This window comes from Coregonus lavaretus, assembly GCF_964263955.1.
Source record: "Coregonus lavaretus genome assembly, contig: HAP1_SCAFFOLD_5358, whole genome shotgun sequence".
NCBI lineage: Eukaryota > Metazoa > Chordata > Actinopteri > Salmoniformes > Salmonidae > Coregonus > Coregonus lavaretus.
In genome coordinates, this window is record NW_028163010.1 from 1 (window position 1) to 9,817 (window position 9,817).

Genomic DNA, 9,817 nt, shown 5'->3' on the forward strand with positions numbered 1-9,817 from the left:
CTTCTACAACCCTTCAACAGGTCTGCCAACCATCAGGAAAATATCTGCTCTCTACCTGATCACAAAGAACACCACTTTTGGAGAGAGATGATAGAGGGAGAGGGAGAGGGAGAGGGAGAGGAGAGAGAGAGAGAGAGAGAGAGAGAGAGAGAGAGAGAGAGAGAGAGAGAGAGAGAGAGAGAGAGAGAGAGAGAGAGAGAGAGAGAGAGAGAGAGAGAGAGAGAGAGAGAGAGACGCCAATGAATTCCTTAAATTGAAATTGAATTGAGAGAGAGAGAGAGTAACAGCGATATGGAATCCAGGCTACATAATACAAATAATTTATAGACTTTGAAAATAATCAAGATTCAAATTGACAATCAGAGACCAACACCACCTTGATCCATCAATGTGAGTTTAAAAAAAGAACCTCATGAATGTCCAGTTTGCACAAAGAAATCCTCCCTGCAACCTGGTTTTAAAGAACCTGTGTGAGACTTTCTTACAGGAGAGGAGTCAGAGACCTTCAGCGGGTCTGAGGTACAGGAGAGGAGTCAGAGAGATTCGGCAGGGTCTGAGGTACAGGAGAGGAGTCAGAGAGCTTCAGCAGGGTCTGAGGTACAGGAGAGGAGTCAGAGAGCTTCAGCAGGGTCTGAGGTACAGGAGAGGAGTCAGAGAGCTTCAGCAGGGTCTGAGGTACAGGAGAGGAGTCAGAGAGATTCAGCAGGGTCTGAGGTACAGGAGAGGAGTCAGAGAGATTCAGCAGGGTCTGAGGTACAGGAGAGGAGTCAGAGACCTTCAGCAGGGTCTGAGGTACAGGAGAGGAGTCAGAGAGCTTCGGCAGGGTCTGAGGTACAGGAGAGGAGTCAGAGAGCTTCAGCAGGGTCTGAGGTACAGGAGAGGAGTCAGAGAGCTTCAGCAGGGTCTGAGGTACAGGAGAGGAGTCAGAGAGATTCGGCAGGGTCTGAGGTACAGGAGAGGAGTCAGAGAGATTCAGCAGGGTCTGAGGTACAGGAGAGGAGTCAGAGAGCTTCAGCAGGGTCTGAGGTACAGGAGAGGAGTCAGAGAGCTTCAGCAGGGTCTGAGGTACAGGAGAGGAGTCAGAGAGCTTCGGCAGGGTCTGAGGTACACAGGAGAGGAGTCAGAGAGCTTCGGCAGGGTCTGAGGTACAGGAGAGGAGTCAGAGAGATTCAGCAGGGTCTGAGGTACAGGGAGGAGGAGTCAGAGAGATTCGGCAGGTCTGAGGTACAGGAGAGGAGTCAGAGAGATTCAGCAGGGTCTGAGGTACAGGAGAGGAGTCAGCAGAGGGTCTGAGGTACAGGAGAGGAGTCAGAGAGCTTCGACAGGGTCTGAGGTACAGGAGAGGAGTCAGAGACCTTCGGCAGGGTCTGAGGTACAGGAGAGGAGTCAGAGAGCTTCGGCAGGGTCTGAGATGCTCTGCAGTCTGCACGGTGAGAAAATCAAGCTCTTCTGTCTGGAGGATAAACAGCCTGTCTGTCTGATTTGTCAAACATCCAAAAAGCACAAGAGTCATGGCTGCTGTCCGATAGATGAGGCTGCTCAGGACCATCAGAAGGAACTGCTTCTACATCTGCATTGCTTGCTGTTTGGGGTTTTAGGCTGGGTTTCTGTATAGCACTTTGTGACATCTGCTGATGTAAAAAGGGCTTTATAAATAAGATTTGATTGATTGAACTGCAGACTGTCCTGAAGCCTTTACAAGAGAAGCTGGAGGTCTTTAATACAGTTAAACTAATCTGTGATCAAACAGCTGAGCACATTAAGAGCCAGGCCCAGCACACAAGAGAGGCAGATTAAGGAGGAGTTTAAGAAGCTTCATCCGTTTCTACAAGAGGAAGAGGAGGCCAGGATAACTGCACTGAGGGAGGAAGAGGAGCAGAAGAGTCAGATGATGAAGAAGATTGAGGAGAAGATCAGAGAGATGTCATCACTTCCAGATACTATCACAGCCATAGAGGATGAGCTGAGAGATGAAGACATCTCAGTCCTGCTGAACTACAAGGCCACAAAGGACAGAGACCAGAAGACATCTCAGTCCTGCTGAACTACAAGGCCACAAAGGACAGAGACCAGAAGACATCTCAGTCCTGCTGAACTACAAGGCCACAAAGGACAGAGACCAGAAGACATCTCAGTCCTGCTGAACTACAAGGCCACAAAGGACAGAGACATCTCAGTCCTGCTGAACTACAAGGCCACAAAGGACAGAGACCAGAAGACATCTCAGTCCTGCTGAACTACAAGGCCACAAAGGACAGAGACCAGAAGACATCTCAGTCCTGCTGAACTACAAGGCCACAAAGGACAGAGACATCTCAGTCCTGCTGAACTACAAGGCCACAAAGGACAGAGACCAGAAGACATCTCAGTCCTGCTGAACTACAAGGCCACAAAGGACAGAGACCAGAAGACATCTCAGTCCTGCTGAACTACAAGGCCACAAAGGACAGAGACATCTCAGTCCTGCTGAACTACAAGGCCACAAAGGACAGAGACCAGAAGACATCTCAGTCCTGCTGAACTACAAGGCCACAAAGGACAGAGACCAGAAGACATCTCAGTCCTGCTGAACTACAAGGCCACAAAGGACAGAGACCAGAAGACATCTCAGTCCTGCTGAACTACAAGGCCACAAAGGACAGAGACCAGAAGACATCTCAGTCCTGCTGAACTACAAGGCCACAAAGGACAGAGACCAGAAGACATCTCAGTCCTGCTGAACTACAAGGCCACAAAGGACAGAGACCAGAAGACATCTCAGTCCTGCTGAACTACAAGGCCACAAAGGACAGAGACCAGAAGACATCTCCGTCCTGCTGAACTACAAGGCCACAAAGGACAGAGACCAGAAGACATCTCATGGGTGGCAGGCAGCCTAGCGGTTAAGAGCGTGGGCCAGTAACCAAAAGTTTTAATCCCAGAGCCGACTAGGTGAAACATCTGCCGATATGCCCTTGAGCAAGGCACTTAACCCTAATTGGTCCAGTAAGTCGCTCTGGATAAACGCGTCTGCTAAATAACTAACATGTAAGTGTAATTTCTGCAGAACTACAAGGAACTACAACTACCAGGAAACACTGCCAGATCCACAGCTGTTCTCACTGTTAGTCTACATCTGATGTGGCCAAACAAATCAAATCAAATCAAATTAAATGTTATTTGTCACATGCATCGTAAACCAACAGGTGTAGACTAACAGTGAAATGCTTACTTACGGGCCCTTCCCAACAATGAAAAAACTATATATACACTACCAGTCAAAAGTATGGACACACCTATTCATTCAAGGCCCTCTGTAGCTCAATTGGTAGAGCATGGCGCTTGTAACGCCAGTGTAGTGGGTTCGATCCCCAGGACCACCCATACGTAAAAATGTTATGCGCACATGACTGTAAGTCGCTTTGGATAAAAGCGTCTGCTAAATGGCATATTATCATGGGTTTTTGTATCAGTGGGTTCTGCTTCTGTCTGAATCAGGGGTTATATGTTATATTTTTTGATTGTCTGATCTTGATATGTAATCTTCTCGTCTTAATAGAAGACTGTTATTTCTGAAGGTTTTTCTTGGCCATGATCATGACATGTGGTTGTTGTTCTATCTACTATAGTAGGGTTTCCAATCAAAAACACATATTTTGACCAACGGGTAAAATAATATGTTAATTGTGTAGATAATCCTCGAAGAAAACCAATGGTCCAAACCTCATGTCTCGATCAAAATCCATTCAAAAAGTTATTGGGAGTTTTTACCGTTGTAGGACGGCCAGAATTAGGGCGACTAAATCAATGGAGGCAAGTGGAAAGTGGGAACAAATCTGGAATGTAGCACTATACCAGCTAATCTGGATTCTGTGCGAGACTGGCTGCCTCACAATATAGATGTAAGATGGATATTGATTTTGAGACATTTCGTAGTATTTTCATATTTTAGTATTAATTTGAAATTCCTGTTATTTTTTCCGAAGATCTCTCACAAAAAACAAGTGTATCTTTGTGAAATGTTAACGGAGCACGTGCCAAGCTTTTTTTCTATTTTCAAAGCCTTTTACATTTAATTCAGTTCGTGTCATGCTAATAAAAACATGTTTTGACTCCGCGGAAACAACTTTGAAGATGACGACCACAAAAATGTAAAAAATCCACAAAAGTTGTTACAAGAAACCTATGTCAACAGAGGTCGGCGCTTATTATCGGATGTATTAGATTACGAATGTTAATGATATGTTAGAGAATATACTCCGTATACAAGATGACGTACAGTATGTAGTCTCCATTCATTCCACTAAACCAGAACATTTGGGGAGCAATGTTGCATCACTATACACTGAGTGTACAAAACATTAGGAACACCGTCCCTCAGAACAGCCTTAATTCGTCAGGGCATGGAATCTACAAGGTGTCGAAAGCGTTCCACAGCGATGCTGGCCCATGTTGACTCCAAACGCTTCCCACAGTTGTGTCAAGTTGGCTGGATGTCCTTTGGGTGGTGGACCATTCTTGATACACACGGTAAACTGTTGAGCGTGAAAAACAGAGCAGTCTTGCGGTTCACAAACCGGTGCACCTGGCACCTACTACCATACCCTGTTCAAAGGCACTTAAATATTTTGTCTTGCCCATTAAACCTTCTGAGTGGCACACATACACAATCCACGTCTGAATTGTCTCAAGGCTTAAAAATCATTCTTTAACCTGTCTCCTCCCCATCATCTACACTGATTTAAGTGGATTTAACAAGTGACATCGATAACGGATCATAGCTTTCACCTGGATTCACCTGGTCAGTCTATGCCATGGAAAGAGCAGGTGTTCAAAAATGTTTTGTACACTCAGTGTGCGTAATGCCTGTGTCACAAATGGCACCCTATGGCTCTTTCAGGTCAAAAGTAGTGCACTATAATTAAAGGCAATAGGGTGTCATTTAGGGACACACACAACATCTAGAAGGCCTAATGAATATATTCACTATTAATAGTCCACAGCCCACTGAACTGAACCAGAGTTTTCAATTTGGAGGTAGAAAACGTTAGAAAATGTCTCTATTGAAGGAAGAGAAGAAGAACGTGGAATTAGCGGAGGAGGAATGAGCCTCGCCTCCCCAAAAGCCTTTTTCATTTTCAGCTGATCGCACTACATAATGGAACTCCTTGTCTTGATGAATGGCCAGAACGCACTGAAGCACAGCGACAGAGAATAAACTGTAACCTGCAGCCCAGGCAGGAGGGAGGAGGAAGCCACAGCATGGGAAGAAAACAAATAAATACACTATTTATACAAAAGTATGTGGACACCCCGTCAAATGAGTGGATTCTGCAATTTCAGCCACACACGTTGCTGACAGGTGTATGAAATCGAGCACACAGCCATGCAATCTCCATAGACAAACATTGTCAGTACAATGGCCCGTACTGAAGAGCTCAGTGACTTTCAACGTGGCACCGTCATAGGATGCCACCTTTCCAACAAGTCAGTTCGGGGCTGTTTTTCATGGTTCGGGCTAGGCCCCTTAGTTCCAGTGAAGGGAAATCTTAACGCAACATCATACAATGACATTCTACACGATTCTGTTCTTCCAACTTTGTGGCAACAGTTTGGGGAAGGCCCTTTCCTGTTTCAGCATGACAATGCCCCCGTGCACCAAGCGAGGTCCATACAGAAATGGTTTGTCGAGATCGGTGTGGAAGAACTTGACTGGCCTGCACAGAGCCCTGACCTCAACCCCCATCGAACACCTTTGGGATGAATTGGTTCTACTAAGCTATATGGAATTGTTTTAAGAAGGTCAAACCAAGGATCATTTTGCTATTTGACCCCTTTGAAGTATCCCCCAAAAAAATATATATAAGAACATTATTTGATGACACATTTTATTTGGTCATGTAGTGTACGTCTATATCCCAATGGTACCCTATTCCCTTTATAGTGCATATGGCCCTGGTCAAAAGTAGTGCACTATATAGGGAATAGGGTGCCATTTGAGATGCTGACTGAAACTAGTCTGAGAAAATAGCCTTTGCTTTTCTGTTCATTACAGGAATAATAACTACTATTCATGTTCATATAAAATGAAATTCCAAGCAGTTTATCCAGCCCACAAGTGTATTTCTTGATGGTTGATATGCCTGTAATATACATGACTCACTATACAAACAGATATATCTGTGTCTCTAATAAACTATTGTAAGATTGTAATTTACGTCATTTAGCAGACGCTCTTATCCAGAGCGACTTACAGTTAGTGAGTGCATACATTTTCATACTGCCCCCCCCCGTGGGAAACGAACCCACAACCCTGGCGTTGCAAGCGCCACGCTCTACCAACTGAGCTACAGGAGATTGTAATCATCTAATAACCTATCCTAAGATTTTTAATGTTTAATTTCATCTGATAATTATCTATGAGGTAACACATTCATGCAACCGATAATGTTGTTCAATCACCATACTGTATAGGCATCTATGCTCCTGAGTTCAGACCCTTTTTTTTTTCATGCACCAAAGATGGCTGGATATCAGGGGTGTATCTCTTCACTAGGGTAATGTTTCAGCTGATGATCATCTATGATAATAATAATACATGCATAACCAATGTTGTTCAATCAACCCACAATCAACGTGTCACTTTAGAACCTACGGTAATCACATAGTAATTTTATGACGGCCCCAAAGACGGCTGGATATCAGGGGTGTATCTGAACAGTGTTTCATGTCCCTGGCGCTATAATTTACAACTAGGGTTACACAATTTTAATAACTTTCCCAAAATTCCCAGGATTTCTGGAAAACCTGGGAATTTTGGGAAACTACTCTGTACAATACAACCTTCTGGTGCTCTGGAATGGAGCTCTATCCATTAGGACATTTTACTAGCATGTAATTAAGATTTAGACGACAATGAATCATTCCACTGCAGTTGGCTTCACATTCACAACCAAGTTGGCATCTACTGTTTGTTTGAACCCATGCATATACACTGCTCAAAAAAATAAAGGGAACACTTAAACAACACAATGTAACTCCAAGTCAATCACACTTCTGTGAAATCAAACTGTCCACTTAGGAAGCAACACTGATTGAAAATACATTTCACATGCTGTTGTGCAAATGGAATAGACAACAGGTGGAAATTATAGGCAATTAGCAAGACACCCCCAATAAAGGACTGGTTTTGCAGGTGGTGACTACAGATCACTTCTCAGTTCCTATGCTTCCTGGCTGATGTTTTGGTCACTTTTGAATGCTGGCGGTGCTTTCACTCTAGTGGTAGCATGAGACGGAATAGTTCAACCCACACAAGTGGCTCAGGTAGTGCAGATCATCCAGGATGGCACATCAATGCGAGCTGTGGCAAGAAGGTTTGCTGTGTCTGTCAGAGTAGTGTCCAGAGCATGGAGGCGCTACCAGGAGACAGGCCAGTACATCAGGAGACGTGGAGGAGGCCGTAGGAGGGCAACAACCCAGCAGCAGGACTGCTACCTCCGCATTTGTGCAAGGAGGAGCAGGAGGAGCACTGCCAGAGCCCTGCAAAATGACCTCCAGCAGGCCACAAATGTGCATGTGTCTGCTCAAACGGTCAGAAACAGACTCCATGAGGGTGGTATGAGGGCACGACGTCCACAGGTGGGGGTTGTGCTTACAGCCCAACACCGTGCAGGACATTTGGCATTTGCCAGAGAACACCAAGATTGGCAAATTCGCCACTGGCGCCCTGTGCTCTTCACAGATGAAAGCAGGTTCACACTGAGCACGTGACAGACGTGACAGAGTCTGGAGACGCCGTGGAGAACGTTCTCCTGCCTGCAACATCCTCCAGCATGACCAGTTTGGCGGTGGGTCAGTCATGGTGTGGGGTGGCATTTCTTTGGGGGGCCGCACACCTCCATGTGCTCGCCAGAGGTAGCCTGACTGCCATTAGGTACCGAGATGAGATCCTCAGACCCCTTGTGAGACCATATGCTGGTGCGGTTGGCCCTGGGTTCCTCCTAATGCAAGACAATGCTAGACCTCATGTGGCTGGAGTGTGTCAGCAGTTCCTGCAAGAGGAAGGCATTGATGCTATGGACTGGCCCGCCCGTTCCCCAGACCTGAATCCAATTGAGCACATCTGGGACATCATGTCTCGCTCCATCCACCAACGCCACGTTGCACCACAGACTGTCCAGGAGTTGGCGGATGCTTTAGTCCAGGTCTGGGAGGAGATCCCTCAGGAGACCATCCGCCACCTCATCAGGAGCATGCCCAGGCGTTGTAGGGAGGTCATACAGGCACGTGGAGGCCAAACACACTACTGAGCCTCATTTTGACTTGTTTTAAGGACATTACATCAAAGTTGTATCAGCCTGTAGTGTGGTTTTCCACTTTAATTTTGAGGGTGACTCCAAATCCAGACCTCCATGGGTTGATACATTTAATTTCCATTGATCATTTGTGTGTGATTTTGTTGTCAGCACATTCAACTATGTAAAGAAAAAAGTATTTAATAAGATTATTTCATTCATTCAGATCTAGGATGTCTTATTTTAGTGTTCACTTTATGTTTTTGAGCAGTGTATCATTTATCTGTCTATGCACACTGTTTTTACAATATATCTTGGCTAGTCAGTGGAAATACCATTTTGTCATAACAAATCCTTTACGAATGGAAATAAATTGCCGGATGGATGGATGGATAGATGGTGGTATTTATTATTCTTTAGATAATGTCCTTGTAGCAGACCAGTGCCCCCCGCACCCCAGGTAAGCAGATACAGTAGATATAGCCTATAGCCTAGAAGATGTTGATGTTTAGGTGATAAGGTCCTTGTACATGATAAGAGTCCCCAACACTACAAGTACAGCTAGGTCAGCACCACAGGTAAAGCTAGTTACCAGCAGGTACAGGACAGCTAGTTACCAGCAGGTACAGGACAGCTAGTTACCAGCAGGTACAGGACAGCTAGTTACCACCAGGTATAGGACAGCTAGTTACCACCAGGTACAGGACAGCTAGTTACCACCAGGTATAGGACAGCTAGTTACCACCAGGTATAGGACAGCTGGTTACCACCAGTTATAGGACAGCTAGTTACCAGCAGGTATAGGACAGCTAGTTACCACCAGGTACAGGACAGCTAGTTACCAGCAGGTATAGGACAGCTAGTTACCACCAGGTACAGGACAGCTAGTTACCACCAGGTATAGGACAGCTAGTTACCACCAGGTATAAGACAGCTAGTTACCAACAGGTATAGGACAGCTAGTTACCACCAGGTATAGGACAGCTAGTTACCACCAGGTATAGGACAGCTAGTTACCACCAGGTATAGGACAGCTAGTTACCACCAGGTACAGGACAGCTAGTTACCAGCAGGTATAGGACATCTAGTTACCACCAGGTATAGGACAGCTAGTTACCACCAGGTATAGGACAGCTAGTTACCACCAGGTATAGGACAGCTAGTTACCACCAGGTATAGGACAGCTAGTTACCACCAGGTACAGAACAGCTAGTTACCACCAGGTATAGGACAGCTAGTTACCACCAGGTATAGGACAGCTAGTTACCACCAGGTATAGGACAGCTAGTTACCACCAGGTATAGGACAGCTAGTTACCAGCAGGTACAGGACAGCTAGTTACCACCAGGTATAGGACAGCTAGGTCAGCAATTTTTGGGATGTAGCCACCATTAGTATTAATCGCTGTAACTTGACATGTTAATTAATGGACCTCCTCTTGAATCTGACTGTGGCCTATTTACTGAACTGCTTCACTGAGAAGTTGTAGTAATTTTTCAGGTCAGCCTCTAATACAGACAAAGATGTTCCTACTTCCAGTG

At 45.4% G+C, this 9,817-nt stretch overlaps 1 pseudogene across 1 annotated transcript; it reads left to right on the top strand.

The window, feature by feature from the left end:
- The first annotated feature begins 412 nt into the window (after positions 1–412).
- On the top strand, positions 413–2,152 carry LOC311118579 (annotated as a pseudogene). The gene is made up of 3 exons (XR_014615659.1): positions 413–1,104; positions 1,146–1,263; positions 1,681–2,152. The product of XR_014615659.1 is annotated as an uncharacterized misc_RNA (transcript).
- Positions 2,153–9,817: the final 7,665 nt, after the last annotated feature.